Here is an 11,436-nt window from a genome sequence, read left to right as displayed (position 1 = left end):
GATTGAGGGCTGAAATCAAGAAGAAGAACAATCTTATTTTCTCCCTTTTGCTAGCTATGTTTCTACTATTTACTTATTAGGCATCATTTTCGAGACAAAAACACTATGTAATGGTAACTTTGGGGAAATGGTAACTTTAAGATTTAACCCTACCCTACCTTTTTTAACCCTAATTAATGATGATAAAGATGAACTTCATAGCTTTCATATACAACTTTTATGTATTTAATTGTTAAAAAGTACACATTTAGCAAACTACAGGGGTCGCATCTGGGCATTTTGTCACCAGCCACACATCACATCTTAATTGCTTTTTTATTAAGGCCAGATCACCTTTTTGTCAGGTAACAGGTTTTAGATTCCTGACACAACCTTCCATCATCCCTTTATCTAACTTAATTATTAACTAACAAACAAGATAAACAGGATTTAGCAACAAAGTTACATTAAACAAACTACGAGAACAAACTACATCACAAGTAAAAAAACACTTACATTAAAACACCACAAAACAAAAACAAAAAAAAAACAAAAAAACAAACAAACAATAACCAATGTTTTTATCACACAAAAATACATGTCCATTAGATAATAACATCAACCAACACCAAGAAAATCAATCACCAAGCACATTAACTTAAGCAAGCGCTTTCGTCTTCACTGCCCCTCTTAACATGTTTGCTTGTGACAACAACTTCGTTGCAATCTTTTTTCCCAGTCTACCTAGCTGCCCCTTTTTCTTCATGCCATTCTTATCAAAACCACACTCGAATGTCTCATACATACCCATGAACATTTCCAGGTGTCTCATAGCAAATACCGCCGAGTCCACCAAATTTCTTCTTGTTGCCCAAGAGATGAGAATTCTTAGAATATTCAACTCCTCAATTTCTTTCGCCTTCTCATGAGCACAACTATATAAGTAATCAACAAACAAATGTTTTTGTAACAGAAACAAACAAACTCAATTTAATGTAAGTTTGATATTTTTTAACTGCCCAGTTTGCTAAGTATAAAACAGTTTGATAAATTTTAAAAGCTTACCAACTTGTACGGTGTGTCCTTTCCCTCATATGTGGAATGATCCCTCATTCTTGCTAGCGGCCACATGTCGGCGAGGTGGTCAATGATATTGATGGCTGGAGTCTTCAACTCAAAAACAACCACGTAGTACATTTCTTGTTCAAACAACGTGAAAAAAACCATATCAAAATCGTTGATCCCCCCGGCACCTGAACTCTTCTTGATTGCGCGGTTCATGTTTTTTTCAAATTCCACCCGCCTCTCGGTCGCAGATGAAACTGAGTTATTTATTATCCAATTGTGTCGAAGCATGAAATGAATCTGACCTGATCCATGACGATGTTTCCACGGATTTTCGAGATGAACGAACCACGTCTTGATCTTCTTCTCCGGTTGCTTGAGACCTGCAATGGCTTTTTGGGGGTGTGGAGGTGACCGCTAAGAAATCTCGAGGATCTCTTGTTCACAGACACAAAAATATGGTGGTGGCTCTTATTGAGAATGACCAACCCCTAATAAGGAGGTGGAGACCTCCTTATATAGGGAGCCTCATGGCCACCATCATGGTACCCTAATGGGCCTAGCCCAGTTAGGGTTACCTCCACAAAACCCCCTCAGCCCAATAACATTGTATTAGTCCATATAATAAAATAAGCCAAACATAATAAATTTAGGGTCGTAAAACCGGGTTTAGTACCATACCCCTACAAGCCCCCCCAAGTCCAGCGTTGCTCCTGGGCGCGCAAGTGTTTAGGTGGAGCGCTGGACTTTATGAGGTGTGTTAGGGCGTGAGGCGGTTTTTTCCCTTTTCTTCGGCCTTATCTTTATTGTCTTTGAGTTTTGGGAGGTTTTCTTCATGATGGTGACGTGTTGTGGTTTTTATGATAATGATGGTGCACTAGCATGAATAAGATATAGCACGCCGAATAATAAAAGCCTGCGCGCGAGGCGACTTACGAGCTATGAGAATAATAAAGCTTGCGCGCGAGGCGACTTATGAGCTATGAGAATAATAAAAGCTTGCGCGCGAGGCGACTTACGAGCTATAAGAATAATAAAGCTTGCGCGCGTGGCGTCTTATGAGCTATATGAATAATAAAAGCTTGCGCGCGAGGCGTCTTACGAGCTATAAGAATACTAAAAGCTTGCGCGCGAGGCGTCTTATGAGCTAAGAATAATAAAAGCTTACGCGCGAGGCGTCTTATGAGCTATATGAATAATAAAAGCTTGCGCGCGAGGCGTCTTACGAGCTATAAGAATACTAAAAGCTTGCGCGCGAGGCGTCTTACGAGCTATATGAATAATAAAAGCTTGCGCGCGAGGCGTCTTACGAGCTATAAGAATACTAAAAGCTTGCGCGCGAGGCGTCTTACGAGCTATATGAATAATAAAAGCTTGCGCGCGAGGCGTCTTACGAGCTATATGAATAATAAAAGCTTGCGCGCGAGGCGTCTTACGAGCTATAAGAATACTAAAAGCTTGCGCGCGAGGCGTCTTACGAGCTATAAGAATACTAAAAGCTTGCGCGCGAGGCGTCTTATGAGCTATATGAATAATAAAAGCTTGCGCGCGAGGCGTCTTACGAGCTATAAGAATAATAAAAGCTTGCGCGCGAGGCGTCTTAGGAGCTATATGAATAACAAAGCTTGCGCGCGAGGCGTCTTAGGAGCTATATGAATAACAAAGCTTGCGCGCGAGGCGTCTTACGAGCTATGAGAATACTAAAATCTAATTTAGCTAGTTAACGTAATTTAAAGAGTCTGTGGGTTCGATATCCGGACTTACTTAGCTGTATTAGAGTCGACCGGTACACTTGCCGGTTAGTAGTTTTAGTTAAGTTTAAGAGTCTAGAATTTATATTACTTGGTGTCTAGATTAGCGTGCTTTTATATAACTACTTTTAGCACATAAGTCAGTATCCGATACGCTCCTTATGGTATAAACACATGCAGTAAAATTTTAGCGTTAAAAACCTAAAAAAATAATTCATCAAATTAACATATAAAAAGATTAACATGTAAAAGAAAACAATATATTTAACATGATGTTTATTTAGTTAGCAACCCCGGGCACCGGAAAAATTCAAACGTTATCGGTCCCGAGCATTGAGGCGGTAACTCGACACAAATTCGGTTGATTTTGATTACGCTTGTTACAGTATTGGAGCTACAAAACGAAGAAATTTATAAAAATTAAGGTGGACCAATGGCAAATTGTTTATTTGGGCGTTGAGACAGTGAGTCTACGCGAATCTGGTCGGTCTCCGTCAGCTTCGTTATAGCACCGAAACTAAAAAAAAATTGGCGTTTTGTCTGTTTCCTATACGTTCGTTATGATAACTGAACTAAATAAAACAAAAAAAAAATCACAAATTAATATGTTGTCGTCAAGTGCCCAATAAAGCACTTGCGGCACCAAAGTTATATATATATATATATAGGGAAGGTTTCAATTAAGAACCCCTTTGAGTTTTAAGAACTCGAAAAAACTCAGTGTAACGATTTTTTTTTTTGAATTTTTTTACACATACGTAATATATGTAAGTTACATACACGTAAAAAAATTACAGAATTTTTTACGCATCGAGTCGACTTTTTACACATGTGTAACGGACCTAAAAGTTAGTGTAACCACTTACATATTTATTCTCTTTCCTACTTTGACTTTTTTGCCAGATTTAATCTTAATCATATATTTCAATCCATTTAATTAAATGTGTGGCCTAGAATTGTATTTTTAAGTTCTTAAAATTTAACATGGTTCTCAAAATATCCCTCACCTATATATATATATAGTAGTAATTTGTTATATAGTAATAATAATAATAATGCATTTCTGTAATTATTTTAGGGTTAAGTTATTATACAAATAGGGACAAAAATAAGAAAGATAAGAATGATTTGTAGCCACATAAAAGAAACCCCTCAAAGAATTTTTAAAAAATTAATAAAAAAATCATAACTCAAAATTTAATAAAAAATAAAAAGGTAAAAACATAAAAATAATTCCACCGTCTTTCTCGTTATTAAAAAAAAAACACAATGTTGAGGGAAAAATATCATTGTGTCTTTTTGTTTATCGTTGTGGTTTATGTTTATTTTCGTCTTGATTGTGTATTTTTCCTTGACAATGTGTCATTTTTTCTTGATATTGTGTTATATTTTGTTCGACATTGTGTTATAATTTGCGATCTATTATGTCTTTTGCTCATTTTCGTCATTGTGTCTTTTCGACGTTTTTTTTGAACAGGGATGAAGGGGAAACATTTTAGTGTTTTAAAATTTTTGATTGAGTTATGATTTTTTATTATTATTTTTTGAATTTGTTTTAAGAGGTTTTTTGTGTGGTCATAAATCTTTCTCACATTTATAATTTTTATCCATTTTTATTTTAATTTTTTCCATTATTTTATATTGATTGCATATAAAATAATAAAATACAAATTTAGGTTATTTATATTAAATTAAACTGAAGATAAAAAAACATAACTTACCTTTTTAAGTCATGTGAAACTCGTGGGAATAACTTTATATATACATTTAAGTTAGGCATATTATCCATTATAATATTCCAAATTGAATGATAGTAACTTCTTAACTTCATTTGTAGACAAGGCTAAATAGTAAATTTCAAGATTAGTACCTATATATATCATATAACCATAACCATAACCATAACCATAACCATAACCATAACCATAACCATAACCATAACCATAACCATATATAACCGAGCTCCGACTTATGATCCCATAATCACAAATCCTAAACCCTGAAAACCAAAAATGCCGATGCAACAATATCAAACCCAAGGCCGCAACGAGGTCATTGACTCGATTACTAACTCGGTCACTGACACTTCCACACGGTTAGCAATCGTTCGAATCTCCAGAATTCCACCCATGTTGAAAGAGACACACGACTACGAGAAATATATTGTTCCAAAGGTTGTCTCCATTGGTCCATACCATAATGGGAATATCCGAAACTTGAGTTGGTCGAGAAACTCAAGCCTATTTTCACGACGAAGCTCGTTGAAAACAACAAAGAGACCCTAGAAAGTTTGTACAGTAAGCTTGAAGAACCAGATACGGTGCGAGAATTAAGAAGCTTCTATGAAGAAAACTCGACAACCAGGTTTAGCGATATGGACTTTGCTAAGATGATGTTGTTGGATGGCTGTTTAATCTTGTATTACATTGAATACCTTCTTAGCGGGTTACTTGAAGATTGTAGAGAGCTAAACAGCCACCAGATTGTCTTTATTCGTCAAGATTTGTTCTTGTTGGAGAACCAGATTCCTTTCAAAGTTCTAAACGAGGTGACCATGTTGATGAAAATCAATACCGATTTTCACAAGAAATTAAAAGGGTTAATGAAAGGTAATATTCTGGCATATCGGAAGCCAAAAATAAACTTGTTTGAAACAATGTTTGGTTGCCTAGATGATCAGTGCTTTCTAGAGGAGCGAGACATGGAATTAATCGGCGACAGTAAACCAGATCATCTTCTCCAATTTCTTCATCGTGATCTTACCAAAATGCTAAATTTCCCATGATTAGATTGGTAGGTGGAAACAATTACTCATAAAATGGATGGAATATCAGAGAAGATCTTCTTGTTATTTTTTGTGTATTATCAAAGGTAAATACAATATGGTATATATGCAAAAGACTAGCAAGTAAAATAAGGAAATAGCCAAACATAATGGCTGAAATTAAGGGAAATCAAAGGAGTAAAATAAGGGCAGTAATAGTGCCAGTGATTTCGTTCCTAATATTCCCCCTCAAGTTGGAGCGTGTAAATTTCTAACGCCCAACTTGTCGAGAAGAAAACGAAGTTGTTGAGTCCTCAAGCCTTTTGTAAGGAGATCGGCAATTTGCATTGTGGTTTCGATTTGATGAGGTTGTACTTCACGTGACTCCACATGCTCTCGAACAAAATAGCAATCCATCTCAACATGTTTGGTCGTTCATGAAAAACGGGGTTGTTGGCAATGTGACGGGCGGCCTGATTATCACAGAATAAAGGGGTCGGTCCCGTTGGAGCAATGCCGAGTTCTTTTAACAGCCAACGTACCCATAGGACTTCACTAACGGTTGATGCCATGGACCTATATTCCGCTTCGGCCGAAGACCGGGAGACGACAGATTGTTTCTTTGTTTTCCAAGATATTGGAGCGCCACCAAGTAAAAGGAGATAACCGGTTCGGGATCTTTTTGTGTTCGGACATCCTAACCAATCTGAATCACAATACGCGGTGAGAGTGGTTCCTCCCATTCGCGGTAAGAGAACCCCTTGTCCCGGTGTGGCCTTGAGATATCTTAAAATCCGATGTACGACATCCATGTGTGTTTGTCTAGGGTCGGCAACGAATTGGCTTAGAATGTTTACCGAGTAGGCAATATCGGGTCTTGTGGCCTGGAGATAGAGTAGTCTTCCCACTATTCGGCGGTATTGGTTAGCATCGACCTTTGCTTCACTTTCAGCTTATCTAACTTGAGGTTTTGTTCAATGGGAAATAAACTTGGTCTACATCCTTGTAGGCCGCAGTCATCAAGAATGTCCAAGGTGTATTTTCTTTGGGTAAGAACCAAGCCCTCGGTGGTTCGAGCTACTTCGATGCCAAGAAAATATTTGAGTCTTCCAAGATCTTTTATACTAAACCTTTTATTGAGTTCATCTTTTGTGCTTTGTATATTTTTAGTGTCGTTGCCAACAATAATCACATCATCTACATAGATAAGTGCTGCCACAAAACTCTGTCCTCTTTGTTGAAGAAATAGGGAGTGATCAGCTTTAGATTGATTAAAACCGAGCTTAAGAAGAGAATTGGTGAACTTTTGATACCAATCCCTAGAAGCTTGTTTTAAACCATATAGAGACTTTCGCAACCGACAAACCCTTGTTTCTCCTTCTTGTGCAAATCCTTGAGGGATATTCATGTATACTTCTTCATCCAAGTCGCCTTGCAAGAAGGCATTGTTATCATCTAATTGGTGGATGTCCCAATCTTTCTTGACGGCAACGGCAAGAAGTGTACGTACCGTTACCAACTTGGCGACCGGGGCGAAGGTATCATGGTAGTCAATCCCTTCCAACTGAGTAAAGCCCTTTGCCACCAGTCGGGCTTTATATTGTTCAACCTCACCGTTCGGTTTGTATTTTATTTTATAGACCCACTTTGAGTCGATGGCACGTTTTCCTTCCGGTATGCTTTCAAGGGTCCATGTACCATTATTTTCAAGAGCACAAATCTCCTTTTTCATGGCTTCCTTCCACCTGTCATCTTTTATTGCTTGGTGAAAATATTTTGGCTCATCTGTGGAATCGATGGCCGCTAAAACAACTTTATGAGACTTTGAAAAATTGTCATAAGAAACGAAATTGGCTAAAGGATATACCGTAGAGGAACTTTGATTTGGCGGGGCGTGCGGAGAGTCGATCGATGGGGGGCGGGGGGGGGGGGGGGGCGGAGCTGCACTTGAAAATCTTGAAATCGTTTGGGTTGACTTCTATTACGTTTAGGACGGGTGGTTTCGGGTTCAGCTATCGGTTGCTCTTCTTGGATTGGCTCATGTGGGCTTTCAAAATGTGAACCCTCTGTTGCTTCAGTGGCATGTGGTTGTTCTTCAGAAGGTGAACCCATAGGAAGCCCATGGTTAGTGGGTTCTATGGGGTTTTCTAAAATTGAGCCCATGTCACCATTTTCTTGGCAGTGCACTTCAGTGTTAATTTCTTGAGATATGGACTTGTGTACATGAATTTCTTCATAATTGGTTGCGAAGTTTGGAGGGTCAAGAAAGTCCTTGGGCCCTGGTTCTTCGATGATTTTATCAAAAATAAACTTTTGCTCATGGAATCTTACGTCCCGAGAGATAACTAACCTTTTGTTTTCCATATCAAATATTTTATAGCTTTTCGTTCCTAGTGGGTACCCAAAAAAATACCCGGTCTCCCTCGTATTTCGAATTTATCCCCTTTTGTCTCGGTGCTTCTATAATAAGCCAAGCAACCAAAAACTTTCATGAAGTTATAGTCGGGTTTTTGTTTAAAAAGAATTTCATACGAGGTTTTGTTACCAACAACTTGAGATGGTAATCGATTAATAATGTATGTGGCCGTTAAACACACTCGCCCCAAAATTTCTTTGGTAAATTAGCCTCAAATCTCAATGCTCGAGCGGTGTCTAAGAAAATGTCTATGTTTTCTTTCCACCACACCATTTTGTTGAGGAGTGTGTGGACATGTGCTTTCTAAAATGATTCCATGATCATTATAAAAAGCAATCATATCTTTGGAAGTAAATTCACCACCATTGTCACACTTGATCCTTTTGATGGATTTCCCAAATTGAGTTTTCACCATATTATGAAAATTTTTCAAATGACTACTTGCTTCGTGTTTGCATTTTTACAAAAAAATCCAAACGGCCCTACTAAAGTCATCAACAATCGTTAAAAAATAACGTGCTCCCGGTAAGAAAGGGATACGGTATTTCCCGGAAATGTCACAATGTATTAAATCAAAGCAATCAACAGTTTTGATCTCACTATTTGAAATAGGAAGTCGTGTGTGGTTTGCTTTTGAGCAAGAATCACACATTTTATTGAAAGAGGTACAATTAAGAAAATCAATTTGAGTGAACTTTTCACCGGAGGCGTGACCCAATCTTTTATGCCACATATCACTTGTTGTCATCATGGCTTGTCTCTCCTTTCCAATCATCCCCATCCGGTACAAACCCCTCTTGCACTCACCCGCACCAATCAAGTTCCTCGTGTACAGCTTCTGCATAACACAAAAATCAGGAAAAAATGTTATGGCGGACTGCAAGTCGTTGCTCAAACGACTTACCGACAAGAGGTTACATGTGAACTTTGGTATATACAAGACTCCTTTTACTTTGGTTCCCCATGGCAACGTACATTCCCCTCTCCCTTCAACGCGTATGGCATCCCCGTTGGGAATAAGAACAGGTGTCTCAATACGATTTTTAGTTTGATTTTCAAGTATATCAATGTCGTGGGTAATGTGTTCGGTGGAACCCGAATCCATTACCCAGTCATCATCGTTATTATACTTACCTGCCATATACGCGGATGGTGTTCTGTCTTCCTTTGATGTACCTTCTACGGCAGCAAAGTGTTTCAAAAACGTTTCATATTGGGTAGCTGTTGTAGGGGTATGGTATTAAACCCGGTTTTACGACCCTAAATTTATTATGTTTGGCTTATTTTATTATATGGACTAATACAATGTTATTGGGTTGAGGGGGTTTTGTGGAGGTAACCCTAACTGGGCTAGGCCCATTAGGGTATCATGATGGTGGCCATGAGGCTCTCTATATAAGGAGGTCTCCACCTCCTTATTAAGGGGTCATGCTCAATAAGAGCCACCACCACTTTTTTGTGTCTGTAAACAAGAGATCTTTGAGATTTCTTAGCAGTCACCTCCACACCCCCGAAAAACCATTGCAGGTCTCAAGCAACCGGAGAAGAAGATCAAGACGTGGTTCGTTCATCTCGAAAATCCGTGGAAACATCGTTATGGATCAGGTCAGATTCATTTCATGCTTCGACACATTACAAGTGCATTGTGGGGAAGGCAATACGGTTTCTATTTCATCCCAGAGCCCTCGTAGCTTGGTAAAGTAGGCTGATACAGAAGAGTCATTTTGGTTTGTAGCGCTGAGCAACCGTTTCAGTTCATAGGCTCGTGGGGCGCTTTCCTTCCCGAACCGTTCAGTTAGATCGGCCCACATATCGGCAGCCGTGGCAGCGTACTTGACGCTAGCCCTGATGTCTTTGTCCATTGCGGTTGTGAGCCACCCCTTAATCATGGCATCACACCGCATCCAGAGCGAGTAATCAGCGGAAGTCTCTTCGGGTTTTTGAATCGAGCCGTCAACGAAGCCTACCTTGTTCTTGGCAAAGAGAAAGTTCATCATCTCTTGAGACCAATCAGCGAAGTTACTGTCGGTGAGGACATCGTTGACGTGCATCTGTTTTGGGTAATCAGATGCATGGATATAGAGAGGAGAGTTGGGGTCCGGAGAGTTAGATTCCGGTGGGGTTTTGTCGCCGGCCATACTTTGTCGGCTAGGTTTTGTGAGTGGGCTGTGGATTAAGCCTGCTCTGATACCATCATAAAATGGATGGAATATCAGAGAAGATCTTCTTGTTATTTTTTGTGTATTATCAAAGGTAAATACAATATGGTATATATGCAAAAGCCTAGCAAGTAAAATAAGGAAATAGCCAAACATAATGGCTGAAATTAAGGGAAATCAAAGGAGTAAAATAAGGGCAGTAATAGTGCCAGTGATTTCGTTCCTAATAATTACAGGCCCACTTTTCCCAATGTTAGGGAGCTTGTGGATGCAGGGATTCATTTCAAGCCAAGCGACAGTATGTCCGTGGCTCATACTAATTTCGTTAAGGGCGGGTGGTGGTTTTCAGCAGCTGTTGAACTCCCTCCAATATACGTGAATGAAATGTGCTCACATGATGATGCATGGGTTATATCGTACGTATGCTTGCTTGATTCTCTTATTCAAGACCCTGAGGACGCTACGGTTCTTAGAAAAGCCGGGGTGCTAGAAAACTCGTTAGGAAGCGATAAAGAAGTTGCGGAATTGTTTAATAAGATAGGCACTGATTTAGTACCAAATTGGTTTGCATATATGGAAGCTAAGGGCGATATACAAAGGCATTATGAAAGTCGGAGCAACGCACTAATTTCCCAACTCAAGCTTTTTTCACTTTTTGGAGTGACATCTCTTTTTCTTAGTGCTATTCAAACATACTTCACTATTTGGAGTCTCAAAAGCGAATGCGATGATCTTTGCAAGTTTTTGAAGAAGAACCATCACTTATGAGCAGCGAGTGATTGAATTGTCGATTGTTGTTATTGTATCTTTAATTATGGTGTGTTATGTTTGATTTGTCAAGTATCAGTATTTATGCTTATTATTTTCTTAAATAAGATAATTGTTTATTCTGAGTGTAACTATATATGTATGTGTAGCTATGATTGTTTAAAATAAATAAAGAGATGAGTTATTGTGATTTATATTGTGAGTACATGCAGAGTCATATCCATTTGTTCAAACTGTTTCTAGAAATCTTGCATCAATTTCATTTGCTTTGTAGGAACCATTTCATGCAAAGTAACACATTTACACACCAAGATAATAAAATGAATGTATTGGACTCATATATTTGGCAATTAGAACTCAGTAATCAAATTAGTACTCATCTAAACCAAAATATACTAAATATATTAATCAACCATAATTAAATTCCGTTAGCAGAAGTAGTCATGGGCTACGGCGGAGGCACGTGGTTCCCGACATGAAGAGTTAGAAGGTGACAACCATGACAAAAGACCTGAAGTTGAGTCAATCAAGTTC

At 38.6% G+C, this 11,436-nt stretch overlaps 1 pseudogene; it reads left to right on the top strand.

Moving 5' to 3' along the window:
• The first annotated feature begins 4,807 nt into the window (after nucleotides 1-4,807).
• On the top strand, nucleotides 4,808-10,904 carry LOC143613001 (UPF0481 protein At3g47200-like; annotated as a pseudogene).
• The last annotated feature ends 532 nt before the right edge of the window (nucleotides 10,905-11,436 follow it).

Source organism: Bidens hawaiensis, unplaced genomic scaffold (genome assembly GCF_021521415.1).
Source record: "Bidens hawaiensis isolate Kalapana, Puna unplaced genomic scaffold, B.hawaiensis_p1.1 tig00036368_1, whole genome shotgun sequence".
In the NCBI taxonomy this organism is placed as follows: domain Eukaryota; kingdom Viridiplantae; phylum Streptophyta; class Magnoliopsida; order Asterales; family Asteraceae; genus Bidens; species Bidens hawaiensis.
The sequence above is the reverse complement of the archived record's forward strand: the minus strand, read 5'-3'. Positions and strand labels throughout refer to the sequence as shown.